The sequence below is a fragment of the Balaenoptera musculus genome, chromosome 1 (genome assembly GCF_009873245.2).
Source record: "Balaenoptera musculus isolate JJ_BM4_2016_0621 chromosome 1, mBalMus1.pri.v3, whole genome shotgun sequence".
Lineage (NCBI taxonomy): Eukaryota > Metazoa > Chordata > Mammalia > Artiodactyla > Balaenopteridae > Balaenoptera > Balaenoptera musculus.
This window is the reverse complement of record NC_045785.1, coordinates 29,107,722-29,129,165: the sequence shown is the minus strand read 5'-3', so window position 1 is coordinate 29,129,165 and position 21,444 is coordinate 29,107,722. Positions and strand designations below refer to the sequence as shown.

Below are 21,444 nucleotides of genomic sequence, written 5' to 3'. Positions count from 1 at the left end.
TAACCTTTCATCATTAGAGAAATAGAATGAACAGCACAGACAGCAACTTAAATAATCTTCGATTCACCCCAGAGGCTCCTCTCCTATATCCCTAGGGTAGGCTGACAGCAATTTTAGTTACTGTTTTAAATGTGTTACCATTGGGGAATATATCCTTCCCATTTTTCAAAGGAACTCTCAGCTTTCCTGACTTAATAAAGATACTACAGGGCTTCCCTGGTGGCGCAGTGGTTGAGAATCTGCCTGCCAATGCAGGGGACACGGGTTCGAGCCCTGGTCTGGGAAGATCCCACATGCCGCGGAGCAACTAGGCCCGTGAGCCACAACTACTGAGCCTGTGCGTCTGGAGCTTGTGCTCCGCAACAAGAGAGGCCGCAACAGTTAGAGGCCCGCGCAACGCGATGAGGAGTGGCCCCCACTCACCGCAACTAGAGAAAGCCCTCGCACAGAAACGAAGACCCAGCACAGCCAAAAATAAAATAAATAAATAAAATTTAAAAAAAAAAAGATACTACAGGCTATGTTAACTAATCACCTATGGCCTCCTTCCAGCTCTCATTATGATAAACCTTTTTAAAAACTAAGTTTAACAGCCAATCATGACACAACTATTTTTTTAATTAAGTTATTATTACTAAGACCTTGGGCTGAACCAGTGGTACATATTGCAATCACCTACAGAGCTTTTTAAAAAGTCCATCTATCAAGATTCTTATTCAGGAAACCAGGACAGGAATTCCAATCCACTGGTTTACAGACATTCTTTACAGATTCCAAGGACTAGGACTGTGTTCATAAAGCTTGTTCTACATAAAGTCTGTTTACAACTCTCTTAGGAGATAAGCTGTTTGACATCTTTTACAGACGTTAGCCTTTTGGGGATAAAATCAGCTTCCCCAAACAAGTCTATCACACAGAGGTTTAGAGGAGGGAAAAATGTATGTTTTTAAATTTATTTCCTTATATGTTAAACCATCACTGCTTTGAATGATGTTCACAACATGGCAGGGTATCTTTCAATAACTAGATCATATCAATTTATCCATTCCTTCAGAAGTATGAACCCTAAGAGCTGCAGTGTCCCATACACATGTAGCTACCGTGCAACTGAAATGTGGCTGGCCTGAACTGGGATGAGCTATAGGTATAAAATACAGGATTTCAAAGACTTAGTACAAAACCCAGAATGTAAAATACTTCATTAAGGATTTCTTATATTAATTACATGTTGAAATGAGAATGTGTTGGATATATTAAATTACATAAAATATATCATTAAAATTAATTTCATCTGCTTCTTTTTATTTTCTTAATGTGGATGCTAGGAAATTTGAAATTACATGTGGCACACTGGACTTCTCTTGGATGGCACTGTCGTAAAGGACAACAATGACTGTCTTTTCAAATGCTCAAGTTTTGAACCTTATCCAATATTAGTCACTTTTTTTTTTAATTAATTAATTTATTTATTTATGGCTGTGTTGGGTCTTCATTTCCGTGCGAGGGCTTTCTCTAGTTGTGGCAAGCGGGGGCCACTCTTCATCGCGGTGCACGGGCCTCTCACTATCGCGGCCTCTTTTGTTGCGGAGCACAGGCTCCAGACACGCAGGCTCAGTAATTGTGGCTCACGGGCCCAGTTGCTCCGCGGCATGTGGGATCTTCCCAGACCAGGGCTCGAACCCGTGTCCCCTGCATTGGCAGGCAGATTCTCGACCACTGCGCCACCAGGGAAGCCCTATTAGTCACTTTTAAATTCATCATTTATTTTTGCAGTTTCTAGTCTTCATCCACTAAGACTTTCCTGTTGAGATATAACCACCTGATGTCTTTCCATTTATATCTACACTTTACCAGATAAGTTGAGGGGGAAAAAAAGAGATGTCTTAAATACACACACAACTCTACATAAGAAACCAAAAATAATTTCAAGATCTGCTATCATTCTGGACCTTACCAGTCACCTGAGTCTACAAAAGAAATCAAGAACCCAACCTGTTGCTTCTAAATCTAAAACGAATTCATTAAGGCACTATTCAAAGCTATCTAAATTTAGAGACCACTCAACTATCCCAACCGCAGATAGATCCAGACACTGAACCAGAACTCAGTTCAGATACATATGATCAGTGCAACTCCCCTCCTCTGGCTCATAAGGAACAGCATATTAACTACATAGACAAATAGGTCTAATTATTTTCTGGAACATCTTGTATTTGTTTTGTTTTTTTTTTAAAGGAACAAAATTGAATGCATCAGATTTATGTATGAAAGCTCCAGCTTGCCATAATTTCAAGATTCTAAATGATCTGACTCTTGCCTACTCCAACATCATCTCAAACCACTCTCTCCTGATTCAATCCCTCTACCGGAGTCACAAAGGCCTTCTTTCTGTTCCTTGAACACTTACAAGCACTTATAGTCTCAGCACCTTTATACTTGCAGTTCTCGCTACATGAACACCCTTCTGCAGTCTAAAGCATGGTTGGCTCCTTTCTCATCCTTCAGATCTCAGCTTGTCACCTAACTCGAAAAGGTATTCCTTAGCATTCTACCTAATGACACCTCACTGTTATCTTGCAGTCGTATTTCTTTCCTACACTTAGGAAATCTGAAACTATAGTATCTGCCTTCCCAAACTAGAATGTAAGCTCCCCAAGAATGGGGGTCCTGTTTGTCTTGCTCATTGCTGGTTATCCCTAGCAACAGAGAACAGGCACAGTAACAAGCACTCAAGCGTCTACTGACTGAATTAATCAAAAAATCAAAAGCAGCTTTAAAAGACAAAGGATCTTAGAGGGGAAAATCCAGTATACTTATTTTTTAAATTATGCAACTGGCTTCCTATGTACATGTCCTTCTAGTCTTTGTTTTCTAGTTTCCAATACTTAAGTCTCTTGAAGAACTGTCATAGTTCCACGTGGTGAAAAATAAGAAGTATGGAAATATCAATTATATTTTGCTTGCTGAGTCTGGAGAGAGAAGAAACGCTTGTATCACTAAGTATTTAAAGATGAAATAAGGCAACAATAATAAAAACACTGAGTATTAGTGAATAGTTGGGACAACTGATTAATGACTTAATACAAAATGTTAGATTCCTTCTTCTTACCATAAACAAAACCAAAAAAAGGTAGGAAAAATCATCAGGATGATGATGCTGTGATAACAACACCCCAGCTGCCTAGAGCACACGTTCAGAATGAAGCAGATTAGAAAATACCTCTAAGGGGACTTCCCTGGTGGCGCAGTGGTTAGGACTCCGCGGTCCCAATGCGAGGGGCCTGGGTTCAATCCCTGGTTGGGGAACTAGATCCCACATGCATGCTGCAACTAAGTGTTCGCATGCCACAACTAAGGAGCTGGTGAGCCACAACTAAAAGGAGCCCTCAAGCCGCAACTAAGGAGCCCGCCTGCCACAAGACCAGGTGCAACCAAATAAATAAATAAATATTTTTTTTAAAAAAAGAAAACATCTCTAAGATAAAATTTATAATATAACCAAAATGCTTAAAGTATTGAGGAAGAATTTACACTTCTGGGTAGAGTTTAGAAAGAAATTACTGATAAGAACATAGAAACTAAACAAAACAGACCAGAAAAAGATAATTATTAACAATAGAGAAAACAAAAAGTTGTACAGAAAAAAGGAAATTAACCATAACATACGACATTTGTCTGTGAACAAGCTATACATAACCTTAATATTGTTAACAGTGAATACTGCTCTAACCAAAATTCAATTACAACCAGAGTGACAATAAATGTGGACATGTGAGGTGGTCAGAGAATTCTACCACTATCCAAAGTAGAAAGTTAGATAATACCCAAAACTGGAAAATCCGTAAGTAACAACATAAGCTTATTATTTTAGAGGTAATACCAAAAGAAACAGTAAAGAGTTGGAAATGATTGCTTCTAGGGACTGAAAAAGGGGCGGGAGGGACTGTTTTTCATAAAAAGCCCTGTGGAGCTGATGGTCTGACATGACTACGTACATGGTTTTTGTACATGTATTAATAAAAAGTAAAACAAAAAATGTTTAAATAAATATATAAAATGTTTTTTAAAATTTAAGAGAAGAAACTGTACTATGGGGGGAAATCAACTGTATGCATAAATTTATTCATGTCCATCACACAGTTACCTAACACACGGAAAAATGAGAGAAAAGCCTAAATGTTTACCAAAAAGGAACTAGTTAGATAAATTATATGCCACATCCAATGATGAAATGCCATGAGTCATTTAAAAATGCAAACAGAGAAAACTTTTCTTGTTAACAAGAACCAAGTGACAAAAAAGCACAACTCCAATATTGATTATATACACACATATCAGAGTAACATATGCACGACAAGGGACTGTTCACCAAACTATTAACAGTGACTATATATGTGTCAAGTTTATGGCTGATATTTTTCAGTATGTCCAAGTGAATAAACATGTGTTATTTAAAAATTCAGAAGTTAGTTAAAATAAGAAAGTAACTGCTGATTCTACAACTTGGGATGGAATCAGAGAGGAAAGCAAGGCTACTTTATTAGCCTGTTTCAGTTTTTTAAACTGAAAGATAAATATTGCTTAATAAGAACCCAGAACTTCCATTAAGGAATCTTCTGGATAAACAACATAAGACTGGCTTTATAAGCCAGTGAAGTTATTATTAGTTCCTTTTACCACCATGCATTTACCTTATTTGAACAATGATTCGACTTGCACCAGACCCCAAACAGACACTACCTCAAAGAATACTGGCAGTGCCGCACTGGCTTCTCCAATTTACAAAGTCAGGATACAACTCTGGAATGAGAAGAAATAAGCAGTGATAAAATAGCTACCCAAACCTTGCAGATTGCATCTTGAAATACAGATGCTTGGAATCTATAAGCAGAAACTCTCCTCTAGCCCTCAACTTAACTCCAAGTGGACACAGGATTCTCTCCCAAAGTATACTGGCCTGAGGGTCTCTCGTACTCATTTTCATCCACCCAACCTCCTACAGTAAGGTTGGAAAGTATGGAAAGCTAAAACCTTCCTCTTGTAACCTGATACTTCCACTGGCAGTATTTCAGGTGCTATGGTCTGCATTATACAAGTTTAACGTGCAAACTCCATAATTCAACCTGGAGAATAACTTCAGAAGAATTAGATGCTTGAAACAAAAAACTTTCAAGTATGCTGAACTAAATTTAACAAATACATTTCAAGTTAAAGTAACTCCCCACACTCATCCCTCAAAGCACAAAAAAACCCTTCAGATCCAGTTGTTTAAATATTCCCAGATCCAAATACTACTAACATGGCCATATAGCAAAGCAATGTATTATTATCCCAAACAAACAGGAAAACAAAGTTCCAAGATCAGCAAGCTCAGTATGTAATTAACATCCTCACATCTAGATTAAAGTTTTTTTGTTCATTCATAAATACTGTAAAGTAGGAAGGCACCTAGGAATTAAATAATCTGAAGATGCAGTCTTGACATTAATCTTCTCTTTTTTCACTTATTCATTGACTCAATCAAGGATACCCACCTTAGCTTTCTCTGAAACCTGTGGTTTGCACATAGCTGAATCCTTGCCTATCTAGCCAGGAGAGAAAAGAATGCATTTCCTTAAGCTATAGTCTCTCAGTAGTGGGGAGCCCTCAACTCCCCTCTCAGCAAATTCCTACTCATTCTTACGAGGGTCTCCTTCCCCAGCAAGCTGTCCCTGGCTCACCCAGGCTGGGTTAGGTATTGCTTCTCTGTTACCCTAGACACGGTTCTCCTTACACGCATATCATCATGTCTGTTAATATGTCAACTTACCTCACAAGGCTGCAAACTCTATATACCTAACACTGATATGTGTCCACTGAATAAACTGAATACACAAGCAATAAACTCTTGACCTATACCAAAGGTTATCAGGTAATTAACATTACAAAGAGGCAAAAAAAACCTACAGTTAAAACTAAGACTTACCCAGATGAAATTACTATTCAGTCAGACCATTTGGCAAATTAATGACAATGTTGGTATATATTCGTTTAGTTGATAAATAGCAAAAATATAGCACTTACAAAAACTCATTCTTCCACAATACTTTTGCATATATTCTTGCAAGTCATTCTGGGAACTCATCCTAGGTTTCATCAACCGAAACTTCTTTCCCTGTTTGTAACTGCAGAGGCACAGGGGCTCACATCGGTCAGCTTGAGGGAACCCCCGATGACTGCTACAAAACTGGGAACCGCTTACTCTACAATGCACTAATTAAAGAACTATTCCAATACATCCACCTTTAAAATTCTAGCCAGTTAACAAACACACACACACACAATCTTCCTTTTTCTACCCCATCATGTTTCTTCCCTATTAACTAACCTCTTCTCCAACACTGGCAAGAATTTTCTCATCACAACAAATCTTCAATTTTCCATCGCTGCAATGGGTGGAGAAGCAAATCTGAGGCCCTGGCCCTTAGTTATTCTATGACAGCAAGGAGACACCTGAAGCCCTAAGTCACCTGCCACCAGTTTTTATGCACCCCCAAACTTGTCCTGCTTGAGTCATCGGGACAGTGATAGGCATGCTTTTCAGCCTCATTCTCCTGACCCGTCTTTCGTCAGATACCAGTATATTAGCAAGGACACCACAGCACTACCGACAATATATCTTTTCCCCTTCTACACAATTTCCATTTTAACTGTCCACTTACTTCAACAAAAAATTTATGAAGTACCTACTACATTGCCAGGTACTGTTTTAGGCAACAGAGATTCAGCAATTAAAAATCTCCTCAGGGACTTCCCTGGTGGCCCAGTGGTTAAGAATCCGCCTGCCAATGCAGGAGATATGGGTTTCATCCCTGGTCCGGGAAGATCCCACATGCCTTGGAACAACTAAGCCCGAGAGCCACACCTACTGAAGCCCGCACGCCTAGAGCCTGTGCTCCACAACGAGAGAAGCCACCTCGATGAGAAGCCAGCGCACCGCAACGAAGAGTAGCCCCGCTCACTGCAACTAGAGAAAGCTGGCGCACAGCAACGAAGACCCAACACAGGCAAAAATAAATAAATTTTAAAAATATCTCTTCATTCCTGGAGCTTACATTCTAAGGAGCAGATGGGAGCACAGGAGGAATAAGAGTTACTCTTTTATGTAATGTGGTCAGAGAAGGCAAAGATGAACAGAAACAGTATGCTGTACTTTATCTGAAGGCAAAAGGGACCAAATAGAGGAAAGAACAAGTGCAAAGACCCTGCGGAGGGAACATGCCTGGTGTATCTGACGAAGACAGAAAAACAGAGTAGCTGCGATGCCAACAGTTGCCAGGCAACAGCTGGAAGATCAGGTCAGAGACATGGGTGAATGGAAAGGGCCTTGCAAGCCATCGTAAGGACTTTGGTTTTCCTACAGGTTATGTAGGCAGCCACAGCACTGTTTTGAGCAGAGGAGCAAGGACCAGAATCACGTTCTAAAAGGATCTTGGCTGCTGAGTGTAGAACAGACCTTAACAGGGCAAGAGCAGAACAAATTGTTAGATATTGCCTACAATTATCCAGGAAAAGGACAGCAGTGGCTTAGACTAGAGTGCAGCTCAGAATGCCCCCACGTTCCATACACTATACCTTACGTAACAACATAGTTCCTAAATCCAAACAGTGAGCACTAATATTCTAAGTTTTTACTTCCTACAGTTAAAGCATTTTTACTTCCTACAGTTAAAGAAGATTTGAAATGTTTTTTTCTTATCTCACCTCAAGCACCCCTGATAATCTTTTATTGAGAAATACAGAAGATAAGGAAGCACAAAGATGACCTTGTCTGCTATGAACCTGAGGTCAAAGCTAGTCCTTTAAACCACCATGCAGGGACTTCCCTGGAGGTCCAGTGGTTAAGAATCCGCCTTCCAATGCAGGGGACGCAGGTTCAATCCCTGGCTGGGGAACTAAGATCCCACATGCCGCGTGGCAACTAAGCCCGTGCGCCACAACTAGAGGGCCCACACACCGCAACTAGAGAGAAGCCCACACACCGCAATGAAAGATCCTGTGTGCCACAACTAAGACCCTATGCAGCCGCATAAATAAATAATTAATTAATAATTTTTTTAAAAAAGACTCCACACTCTCAATGCAGTGGGCATGGGTTTCATCCCTGGTCAGGGAACTAAGATCTCGCATGCCGCACTGCACAGCCAAAAAAAGAAAAAGACCACCAGGCACATGTTGCTTCTACAATACTTAAGGACTAATTTGTCTACTTTCAAAATCAAGTTGAATAAAAGTGAACAAAAGGGCTTCCCTGGTGGCGCAGTGGTTAGGAATCCGCCTTCCAATGCAGGGGACATGGGTTCGAGCAATGGTCCGGAAGATCCCACATGCTGCGGAGCAACAAAGCCCATATGCCACAACTACTGAGCCTGCGCTCTAGAGCCCGTGAGCCACAACTACTGAAGCCCGCGTGCCTAGAGCCCGTGCTCCGCAACAAGAGAGGCCACCGCAATGAGAAGTCTGCGCACTGCAACGAAGAGTAGCCTCTGCCGCAACTAGAGAAAAGCCCGCAGGCAGCAACAAAGACATGATGCAGCCAAAAATGAATAAATGAATAAATAAATAAATAAATAAATAAATAAATAGGAACAAAAGAGGACAGTGTCTTCTATTCAAGTTAACCCAAAGTAGCCAATGACAAAATTTAATCTTATCCACTCCCCATTGAAAAAAATACTAGGAATTGATAAGATTATGACAGCTAGGCAAATAAACCTTTAGTGTTTTACCACAGAAAACTGTGCAATGTCTTGTTCCAAGCAGCTTCCCTGGTATGAACCAGGGACCAATACTGAATCTAAGACTGGTGAAATTACTATGAATGGTTTTGGAGAGAAAGACAGATACTTCCAAATGTGTCCAGTATACAGGGCCTTCTTCGCTTGGGGGGGTGAGCAAATGATGTCACACAGCCCGACCTGTTTTTGTACCACCTATGAACCACCTAACAGTTTCTACATTTTTTTTTTGGCTACCCGCTCAGTTTGCAGGATCTCGGTTCCCCGACCAGGGATCAAACCCAGGCCCCCCTGCAGTGGAAGTGCGGAGTCCTAACCACCGGACCATCAGGGACTTCCCCAATTTCTACATTTTTTTTTTTTAAATGGTAGAAAAATATCAAAAGTATTTAATGACGTGTGAAAATTCTATGAAATTCCAATTTCAGTATCCGTGAAGTTTTACTGCAACACAGCCAGGTTCATTTGTTTATAGATAACTGCTTTCACACTACAACAGCAAAGTAGTTGCAAAAGCTACTACAAGCAGTGGTCTCACCACTTTGCGCTGCTACAAATTGTGGTGAAGCAATTGTAACTAAAAAGCATTTCAGGGACTTCCCTGGTGGCGCAGTGGTTACGAATCCGCCTGCCAATGCGGGGGACACGGGTTCGAGCTCTGGTCCAGCAAGATCTCACATGCCGCAGAGCAACTAAGCCCGTGTGCCACAACTACTGAGCCTGCGCTCTACAGCCCGTGAGCCACAACTACTGAGCCCATGAGCCACAACTACTGAGCCCGTGAGCCACAACTACTGAAGCCCGTGCACTTAGAGCCCGTGCTCCACAACAAGAGAAGCCACTGCAATGAGAAGCCCGTGCGCCCCAACGAAGAGTAGCCCCCGCCTGCTGCAACTAGAGAAAGCCCGCGTGCAGCAATGAAGACCCAAAACAGCCATAAATAAATAAATAAATAAATAAAATTTTTAAATAAATAAAAATAAAAAGCATTTCAAGTACCATGTATTCTGTCATATCACACATGGAGTGTGGGTGCTTTTTTTTAATCCAATTAGATGGCAACACATTGTGTTTATTATGAAATGATGCCATAGCTGTGCCAAGAACACAATATGTGTCAACATTACCAAACTAAGCACTCACACAATATTCCCAACTCACAGGAAACCAACTGCTGGAAATTTTTTAAAAATTTAAAAGAGTATCTTATCATAACAGAAAACCTTCATAAAAACAAAATAAAAATAAACAAAAATAAGGCTACAACCGAAGTAAGTTTGAGTGTTGTATCTGTTAACGTAAGGAGGAAAGTCGTTTATCTAAAGTGAGTTAATTAAGTTATGTTTGACTGCAAGAGCCTAAAACATGTGTCTCGAGAGAATGAACTTGTTTAAGACTATTAGCTTTTTGGTTTGAAGGGTTGAGGACAATGGGAGCAATATAAGTAGTCAATTAAAAAATAGGGCAAGTGGAGAGGAAAGGTGCTAACCTAAGTTAACTATGAAAATAAGTGAAATGAGAAGATAAAAAGCAAAAGGAACTGCATATAACCACTGTATTCTACTTGTTAAAGTTTTCTAGTTGTAAAGTTGTTAAAGGGTACAGGTTAACAATCCTGAAACCACTACACCACATACATACTGGAACTAATGAGTAAATGGATGGCAAATGGTGAGAGCCAAGTTTCTCACTGTTGGGAGTGGGAGGTTATAGATAAAAAAGGAAAAGACTAGAATGATCAATGAGGTACTGGATTAGAATTGGAGATATCAGTAATTCATGTCTAGCTTAATACAGATACAAATGAAGATATGCAGAAATATGAAATACTTACAAATATTTCTGTAAGTATATGGAATATATGTTAGTATACAGATGTATTTCCTTGCTTTGTCAGCTGAGAAGACCTGGAAGCAATAACCTTCCAGTAGCAATGTGCACACCTAGCACCCAGATCTTGATTTCTAATACCATTCTCCAATAAAAGAAACCAGGGCCCCTTCGAGAAATGGCTGAATCTAGGGCTGGGGGAGGGGATTCACAGTATGAGCTTGGGAGTATCTTATAGTGCCAGAAAGTAAGGAAGTGCTAAACAACAACAACAAAAAAACAGCACCACACACAATAAAGGGGATATGTCAAAAGGACACTCCTGTCAAACTGAAAGAGCTCTCAATAGTAAAAATCAGAAAAATTAGAACAAAATAAAGTACTGGATTATAACAAAAATACCCATGAGTCCATACTGATATAAATAAGTAACTGAATAAATAAATAAATGGATGAGAAAAGACCAATCTCCCATGCAGAAGAATTACAAATAATTTATGTATATACGCCACCCTCAAGGAGGTGGACTACAACTCTCCACTCCTTAAGTGGAGGTGAGTATGCCTAGCGATTTTCTTCCAAAGAGTACACTGTGGCAGGGAGGGGAGGGAGTAATTTTTTGGAGAAACCTAGCCAGATAATCACAGTTAACAAGAAGTCACACTGATAGCATGTATTCCTTGATATGATATGGCACTTTACCTCTGTGTTCTTTCTCCCCCAAATCCATAACACTAGTATAATCATAAGAAAAATATTAGGCAAATCCCAATTGAGGGACATTCTACAATACAGCTGACCAGTACTCCTCAAAACTGCCAAGGTCACCAAAAATAAGTGTGAGAAATTGTCACAGCCAAGAGAAGCCTAAGGAGACACAACAACTTCATGTATATCCTAGATGAGATCCTGGAACAGAAAAAGGACATTAGGTAAAAACTAGGGAAATCTGGGGACTTCCCTGGTGGTCCAGTGGTTAAGACTCTGTGCTTCCACTGCAGGGAACATGGGTTCGATCCCTGGTCAGGGAACTAAAGATCCCGCATGCCACACCGTACGGCCAAAAAATTTTAAAAAATTAAAAAAAAAAAAATACCTAAGGAAATCTGAATAAAGTATGAATTTCAGTTAGTAAGAATATACCAATGTACCAATACTGGTACATTAGTTGTGACTACTGTACCATACTAATGCAAGGTGTTAACAGAGGAAATGGATATGGGGTATACATAGGAACACCCTGTACTATTTTCCGAGACTGTCTGTAAATCAAACTGTTCAAAAATAAATTTATTTTTAAAAAAAGGCAAATGATTGTGGGTGGTGTTCCACGGCTCTTGATGATTCAACAGATATTACTGATACTGCTCAGTTGTTTAGTGATGTCAATGCTAAGTCTGAAGTGACTGAACACTATGAACAAAACAGTCTGTGTGGAACAACCACTGGCAAGAATCTTTTCACAAAGGTTGAGAGAACATTAATTCAATACAATCTGAACTTGAATCTGCTAAGATGTGCACAAATAATGGTGGTAAAAACGTGTGGAGAAGAAAGGGCTTAGTTGGACAAATTTACAAAGCCTGTGAAAAATGTAAAGTATTTCAAGCAAATGGTTTATTCACTGTACTGTTCATCAGCAAGCATTCTGCAAAAAATATCTATCACATGCTACTGAACCAGTATTGTCAAGAGTGACCTTCATTTGCTCTCAATCCACTTCTGTAGCGGATTCATCAGTTCTATGAATTTCTGTCAGAAACAGAAGGTGAATCTTGACTTGCCTACTAAACAGCAGTTAAATGGCTTAGCAGCCATAAAATTTTATTGTTTTTTTTTTTTTTTTAAGCTCAAGGCTGAATTTGAGGGATTTCCCTGGTGGTCCAGTGGGTAAGACTCCGTTTTCCCAATGCAGGGGGTCCGGGTTCAATCCCTGGTCAGGGAACTAGATCCCACATGCATGCTGCAACTAAGAGTCTGCATGCCACAACTAAGAGTCCACATGCCACAACTAAAGATCCCGCATGCTGCAACGAAGACCCGGCGCAGCCTAAATAAATACTTTAAAAAAAAAAAAAAAGACTGAATTTGAAATTTTTCTGAAGACGAATCATCCTTAAACACTATTACTGAATACTTAACGGCTTTGGAAATTAGCTTTTGCTGCACAGTTAATAACGTTTCTTAATAAATCCATTTGAAAATTAACAAGACAAAACAGCACTTCTATGGGAAACATACTACAGCAAATTAAAATGAACATACATTGTTTGAATCACAAGTAATGTTGTTACTTTTTTCATTTCCTGTACTGTCGAAAGTTAAAACAAGCAATGAGATACCCAGTCCCACACAAATTTGAAGCAGACATATTTTCTTAGCTCAAACTACAGTTTTACCGTATTTCCCCAATGCAAGTGCAAAGGAAATCTCCATATTTCAAAATCCATCTAAACACAACTGAGGAACTTCCATCTAATCTTCAATTGGAAATGATTAATGTGCAGTGTAAGAGCAGGCTAAAAAGCAAATATCGAGAAAAGAATCTAACAGAATTCTATAAAGCCTTCCAAGTGATAAATATGCTCAATTAAAATCATATGCTCCAAAAAAAATCATACGCTCATGGATTAGTATTAGTATTTGGCAGGACCTGTGTGAAAAGATGTTTTCAAAGATGACATATGGGGACCTCCCTGGTGGCCCAGTGGTTAAGAATCCGCCTGCTGATGCCAGGGACACGGGTTTGAGCCCTGGTCCGGAATAGATCCCACATGCCTCAGAGCAACTAAGCCTGTCTGCCACAACTACTGAGCCCACGCACCTCAACTACTGAAGCCCGCGAGCCTAGAGCCCGTGCTCCGCAACAGGAGAAGCCACCGCAATGAGAAGCCCACACACCGCAATGAAGAGTAGCCCCCACTCGCCACAACTAGAGAAAGCCTGCGCACAGCAACGAAGACCCAACGCAGACAAAAATAATAAATTAATTAATTTTTAAAAAAAGATGACATTTGTAAAATCTCACTACAAATTTCATCATTAACAGATGAACATTTGCCATCAATTGCTATGGACCCCAATTAAAAGTGTTATTCCCCCCAAAAGAATCCCATTCTTCTCACTAACACACCTGTATTTCAAAAACTGTATTCAATTTACATAATTTGCCTAACAAAGTCATTTAGTGCAAATGGCCAAACAAGAATAAACCCTTAATGAACAGTAATTCTCAAAACTGTAGGATCTCAAATGGTAGAAAATGTCATTTTTAAATACTTATGCCCAGCAACTTACAGTAAAGCAAATAAAATTAGTAATCCATCATCCCAAAGCAATCTGCAAAGCACTTACCAATAAATAATAGAAAAGAACACATGCTCTAAAACTAGACTGCCTAAATTTGATTGATTCCCACTCCACCAACTAACTTAGACCTGTGATAAATTTTTTTTTTACTTATTCATTATATTTATTTTTGGCTGTGTTGGGTCTTCATTTCTGTGCGAGGGCTTTCTCTAGTTGCGGCGAGCGGGGGCCACTCTTCATCGCGGTACGCAGGCCTCTCAGTGTCGCGGCCTCTCCCGTTGCGAAGCACAGGCTCCAGACGCGCAGGCTCAGTAGTTGTGGCTCACGGGCTTAGTTGCTCCGCGGCATGTGGGATCTTCCCAGACCAGGGCTCGAACCCGTGTCCCCTGCATTGGCAGGCAGATTCTTAACCACTCCGCCACCAGTGAAGCCCTAAATTTCTTAATTAAATCTCACTATCTCTGTTTCTTTACCTGTAAAACTGGTTCCTACTACAAAGGGTTATGAAAATTGAATAAATTAATATGCATAAAGTTACTGAAAGTGCTTAGCACACCATTAGTACTCAATAATAATAATTATGAATCAGGCCAATGTCAAAATGACAGAGTTAAAAGACAAGACTTCAACTAGCTGCTATAGGTAGTCACAAGGTCATTAAACAATTATGTTCTCTCTCTTGATAATTCAGAATCTGGATTTATGGCAGACTCAGAATATAAGACACTACATCTTCGAAATCTCTTAAAGAAGCAGAACACTCTGGCAACAAACCCAAACCTATACTTGATTCCAGGCTGAATGAGCTTGACCCCTAAATGGCACCATTATTCTGTGCCCCAGCTTCTCAATTTACAACAGAGAGAGACGGATCAACATGCCATCTGTGTACCTGACAGTTCCTACCTAGACAGGTGATTTTTAAAATCTTGCTCTTAGGCTATGCAGAGGTGCCTCGGGGCAAAATTATAACCTTCTCATCTGAATCCTCTGGCCTATTCAGCATACAAGACTGTCAGGAAATCCTAACAGCTACTTTTCCAGAATTTATTTTATCACATTATAACTTTTTATAAGCTATCACCATTTCCTTACAACTTAAGCCTCTATTTCCTTGAAAAATACTAATCATGCAATATTACTAGACTATTTTGCTCCTTGCGGGCAAGTACCAGATGAAACTCCTTTTTTTGGATTCCCCGGTGTTGAATAACAAAACGAGTAAATACTAGCTAAATAATATATATATTTTTTACTATGGTAAAACATACATAACACAAGATACATACCATTTTAACCATTTTTAGGCGTACAGTGCAGATCAGTGGCATTCAGCCCATTCCCACTGGTATGCAACCATCACCACCATCCATCTGCAGAACTCTTCCATCTCCCCAACACAAACCGCGCACCTGTTAAACAGTAACACCCCCACCACCGCAACCACCACTCTACTTTGTCTCCATGAAGTTGACTAATCTAGGTATCTCACGCAAGTGGAATCATAGTGTTGTCCTTTTATGTCTAACTTATGTCACCTAGCATGTCTTCAAGGTTCAGCCATATTGTGGCACATGTACACAGTTTTTAAAATGGTAAAAACATGTACAGAATCATAGAACTTGAAATATTAACTTAAACTGTTTCATTTGCCTTAGCAAACTTAAAATGTTTAATTCTTCTTTTTACCTAGTTTTTTCATTTTAGTAATACATACACAGTAAAAATTTCAAACTGTACAAGAGTACATAATGAAAAGAGGTCTCCTTCCTAATTTCTACCCTCCCTATCCTCAACTTCCAGGTCCCCTCTCAGGTTTAATTTTTTACTTTGGAACACAACCGCCAACCACATGTTGCCTTGTCTTAAGGATGTCCTATTAGTAAGATACTCAGTTGGGGGACTTCCCTGGTGGTCCAGTGGTTAAGAATCCATCTTGCAATGCAGGGGATCCCTGGTCGGGGAACTAAGATCCCACATGCTGCAGGACAACTAAGCCAGCACGCTGCAACTACCGAGCCCGCATGCCACAACTAGAGAGAAGGCCGCACGCCACAACAAAAGATCCACATGCCACAACTAAGACCCAACGCAGCCCTAAATAAATAAATAAATACTTAAAAAAAAAAAGATCCAAAACAATGAACATAAAACATTTCACAAGTATTTCAATGAGTTAACATTCACTGAGTGCACCCCATGAATAATGTCTTTGCTAGGCAGCATATTGAGGCAATAAAGAGAACAGACTCTGGCGTCACATAAAAACTAGTTTAAAGCATTTTGACTCCTTTAAGTCTCAGTTTCCTCATCTATAAGATACGGGCAACACTATCTCATAAGCTACTGAAACGATTAAATGAGGAAAACATCTAAATCATAGTACAGTGCACAGTAATATAGCAAGGACTCAAATAATAGTAATAAACAATTGTTAATTTCCTTCACTGGGCACTATGGAAAGCACAAAGATGAATCAAAAAATCTGTGCCCTTTTAAGGTTCTTATAAATCAACAGAGCAGTTTATCTCTGCTCAGTATTATCATTATCTGCCAACACCAAGGTATTAATACAACTTCCAACCTACGTTTATAACTTTTATGGCTCTGTTTCTACACCTCACTGAAATAGTTACTTGTAAATAACTATTTGTTATTTCTCCTAGCACTAGGAGAATAAAGAGAAAGTTCATTATCATCAGATCATGTATAGGGTGTGCAGCCCTGAGTCAGTCTACAGCTAGCTTTAATCAAAGAGCAGAGAGTCGTGTGATTAAGAGACCATGATCCACTCCAATCTGACCCAGGAGCATATCAGAGTTATGGACAAATCTCACTAGAATTAGAGTCACAAAGCATTAGGAACTGGAAGCACTCTTAGAGATCATTATCTAATACAACCCTAGTTTTTACAGAAGGAAAACTGAACCCAGATAAAGGAAGAGATTTGCCCAAGAAGATGAGGCAAAACTAGAGCTAAAGGCCCTTAGCTCTCAGTGTGTCCCAGTTCTTTCCACATCATCATGCTACCTTTTACCTGTTAAAGAACCTTAAACCACAAACTTCATCCACTCTGCTCTAATTTCTCACTTTTCTTCCCAATTACTTATTATCTAACAGGAAAAAAATTTTTAAATGTGCTTTATGAAATCTGTCTTCCCTAAATAATCTATTATTTGCCTTAAATTTACACTACTGGAAGCTACAGGGAGATGCTAAATAAAAATAAATCTAATTCACTAAAGGCCTATTTGAAAGGAAATTTCAATCCACAAAAAAACTCTTAATTTTATTTTATTTATTTATTTTTTGGCCGTGCTATGTGGCTTACGGATCTTAGTTCCCTGACCAGGGATTGAACCTAGGCCACGGCAGTGAAAGCAGCAAGTGCTAACCACTGGACCACCAGGGAATTCCCAAAAAACTTAATTTCAGAGTTGGAAAAGTGGATGGTACATTCAGAGTATTATCTTCCACAACTGCTTACTTTCACTAAAAAAATTTATGCAAAACAGTAATTTGATTAACCCATTTAACCCAGAGCATCAGACCAGGATAACCAACTTCTAAATGAGTCACATTTCCTCTCATCTGTAAACAAGCAACAGGAAAGAGACTAAATTTGATGCCAAAATAATCTGTTACAAATATTTGTGACATTATTCTAGCAACAAATTTGGATATGATCATGTCATGCTGGAGAACCTACTAAAGTACATTCACCTTCAGAGATTTTTTTTTCTTATTTTTCCTTTTTAAATTACAAATTGGAAGAAGCTACTAGGTTTGACACAAAGGTCAAAACTACTTCCCAGAGTACTGCCAAATTAAAACTTATTTTCAAACAAACTAAGAAATAGTCTTATCAGCAATTTTGGAACTCTACCCAAAATGTCCACATGTATTCTGGTTCTGCTAATTCTAGAAATAAATTTGCAACTGCTTTGTAAATTTGCTGACGTTAACCCAACATCAATTTACAAACATCTTTAGGGATGCAAACCTCTTCTTCCCAGAAAATGCCAAAATCCCTAGGCCACCTCACCACTCCTAAGTACAGAGTTTCTCACAAAATGCATCTTATTTCCAAAACATTTATAAGCAAAGTAACTGCTCACCACTGACCCCTACCTCACATCACAAAAAATAAACTCCAAGTGGACTTAAAAGAAAAAAAAAGCATATAAACAAACATTAAATGTGAAAAGCTTTAAAACATTTAGAAGAAAATATAGGAGAATATTTGTACAAATTCCGGATAGAGGATTTGAAACAAGTTATAAGTATAAACCATAGACGTAAAGATTGATAAATATGTCTATATGCTTTAGAAAATCAAAACGAAACCACATACTAGGAGAGTATATTTGCAATACATATTAACAAAGGATTAGAGTTCAGACTCTATATAAAGAACTTCTACAAATCAATAAAAAAGGCAAAAAACTCAATTGTTCAGATAAAAAAAAGATTAATTTATTAAATACTTATTAAACACTTACGTATGCCAGGCACTGTCCTTGGCACTAGAGACACAACACTGACAAAAGGAGAAAGTCTCTCATCTTGTGATTGGTGGGGCAAGACATACACTCAAGTAACTATATGTTATGTCAAGTGATGATAAATGCTAAAAATAAAGTGGGCTAAGGGGATGATCAATTAAAAAAAGAAGAAACCTATATGGCTAATATACATATGCAAAGATATTCATTTTCACTACTAATCAGAGAAATACAATTTAAAACTATAATAAAATATTTCATACTCACAAGAATGGCAAAAAATTTTAAAGTCTAACGACATCATGTGCCATTAAGATGTACAGCAACAGAAATGCATGTATTGGGAGTACAAACTGGTATAATTCCTCTGGAGAATAATGTGATAGTTAAAGATGTGCATATACCGTGAACCAGAAATTCCAGTTTTAGGTATAAACCCTAGAGAAATTCTCTCAAGTCAGTAGAAAATATATACAAGAATATTCTTGGCAGCACTCTCCGAGTACAAACAGGATACAGTACAAACTGGATAAATAAAAACTGGCACTTTCACACAATGAATACTATAAAAGAGTGAAAATGAAGAACACATATACCATGAATGAATCCCACAAACAGAAGCCTGAGCAGAAAAACAAGTTACAAAAACAAATTCTTGGTATCAAGAATCAAGAGCTAGGGACTTCCCTGGTGGTCCGGTGGTTAAGAATCTGCCTTCCAATGCAGGGGACGCGGGTTCAATCCCTGGTCAGGGAACTAGGATCCCACAGGCTGAGGGGAAACTAAGCCCCCGTGCCGCAGCTACAGAGCCCACACACTCGGGAGCCTGCACACCGCAACTAGAGGGAAGCCCACACGCCGCAACGAAAACCCGACGCAGCCAAAAATAAATAAATAAACATTAAAAAAAAAAAGCTACAAAAAAGCAACAACAAAAAAAGGAAAAAGAACGCTAAAAAAAAAAAGAAACAAGAACTTCTTGGTATCAGTTGGTATTGAACAATTTACATGAAGTTTAAAAACACAAAAATACTATATTTTGTTTACAAAAGCATACATTTTTAATAGAAGTCTAGAAAAATGCATAGGTATCATAAACACCAAGTTAGAAGAGAGTTGGGGGAGAAGGGGAGAACAATTCTAGAAGACTTAGCTATGGTGGTAAAGCTTTATTTCTTAAATTTATTAAATTGATCTCTTAAACAGTCAATACATGGGCACCAGTTATACAGTATTATTCTTTGTACTTCCTACATGTCTTCAGATTGCATACTTTAAAACCATGAAAAAAAATGCTGTACAACGCTGAACACTGTTGTTGTGCTCACTTGAGACACTGAGACTTTCTCAGTCCCTCTCTAGAGGAAAAAAGGATTAATATAACTCTCTATAATAGTGACAGAAAAGTACAAGCATTCCCACGTACCTCATAAGCTTCTTGGCCACACACATTTAAACTTTTGCAAACAACTTCCAAAGACTGAAATAGGACTCATCAAGCAATGCTCTTAAGGTTAAATCAAAGAAACAACTCCACATTGAAGGACAAGCATATGAAAGTGTATGTTGAGGGGAATTCCCTGGCAGTCCAATGGTTAGGACTCTGCGCTTCCATTGCAGGGGGCACGGGTTCCATCCCTGGCTGGGGAACTAAGATTCCGCAAGCTGTGCAGCACAGCCAAAAATAAAATAAAATAATCCTTTCTTAAAAAAAAAAAAAAGAAAGAAACAAAGAAAAGAAAGTATGTTGAATACAGGCAGACTGATTAAGAGTAAGAATTTTGCAAATGTGACCGACATGGATTAGAATCCTGACTCCACTACTGTGCAGGCCTGAACAAGGTGTGTAATCTTACTAAGTTTCTCATATCAAAAAACAGATACACTGATCTTATAAAATTATCATAGGATTAAACGAATCAATGTATGTAAAGCACATAGCACACTGTATTCTAAAAGAGCAGTTTGAAAAATAAAAACAAGAAAGTTGGAAGGGAAAGGATAACGGTGGATAGCCTCAACAATGAGAATTTTATTTTCCCAAATTGTTTCAGTAGTGAATCAAGATTTTATACTTACATTAAGGCTTTTTCCCCCAGTAACATGCTTACATAACCACCAAACAACAAATTAAATCCTTAAAGATATTTCCATTTCCAGAATCACCTTTAAAAAAACTTAGCTGATACTCAAATACCTGTCCAATGCAAAGTAGAGATCCGGCTAAATCCCTAGCATTTTGTTTAATTCCACATTGGGTCCAATTCAGGTGCTGACTACTCAGGGAGAAAACAAAATTACACTAAATGCTATATAACTTGTATCAAGAAATACAGTCAAGGGACTTCCTGGCGGTCCAGTGGTTAAGACTCCGCGCTCTCAATGCCGAGCGCACGGGTTTGATCCCTGATCAGGGAACTAAGATCCCACATGCCGCACAGCGCAGCCAAAAAAAGAAAAAAAGAAACATAGTCAAGAAAAAGTTGTGAATATTTTCTACAGAAAACTAGATTATTCATGAGTTACTATACAAAAGGCTGAGTTTTGTACACATAATGCATCCAAAAAGTGTATCCAGGAAAAAAAAAAAAAAAAAAGTGTATCCAGGACGTACAATTTTGATTTGAACAATGTTTTCCTACACAGTAAAAGGAGTAAAGGCAGGAGGATGAACAATACAGAAGACAAAGCCTGTATCCCTACAGCTCTGCAATGATATTTAATACAGAACAAGGAAACCAAAGAGCCTCTCCTCAGAAAGCACCTCCTATTTCTTGTTCACAGCTCTAGGATTAGTTACCAGAATAAGATCAGGTGAGAAGGGAAAGCTCAAGATTCCAGATGGAATAACACATTGTTATAATATTATATATACATATTATATCTGGAACTTAAGTTACAGCTTATGTATACTTTTGACCAGCACATAAAATCTTAGTTTCCTAAAAACCCCAGCAATGCTAGTTGACAACTTCAAAATTAAACAGTTAACCTTTGATTTACATTCATGGCTCATGTATGAA

At 38.8% G+C, this 21,444-nt stretch overlaps 1 protein-coding gene across 5 annotated transcripts in view; it reads right to left on the bottom strand.

The window, feature by feature from the left end:
* Positions 1-21,444, bottom strand: part of THRAP3 (thyroid hormone receptor associated protein 3) — a 74,787-nt gene that overhangs the window by 41,539 nt on the left and 11,804 nt on the right. For 3 of the 5 annotated variants that reach the window (XM_036847040.1, XM_036847056.1, XM_036847051.1), the window contains exon 2: positions 4,692-4,800. The exons of 1 other annotated variant lie outside the window; for it this stretch is intronic. The gene's annotated coding sequence lies outside the window, so the exon portion shown is untranslated. The remainder of the gene's footprint in view (positions 1-4,691; positions 4,801-21,444) is intronic. One more of the 5 variants, XM_036847064.1, reaches the window with a different exon arrangement.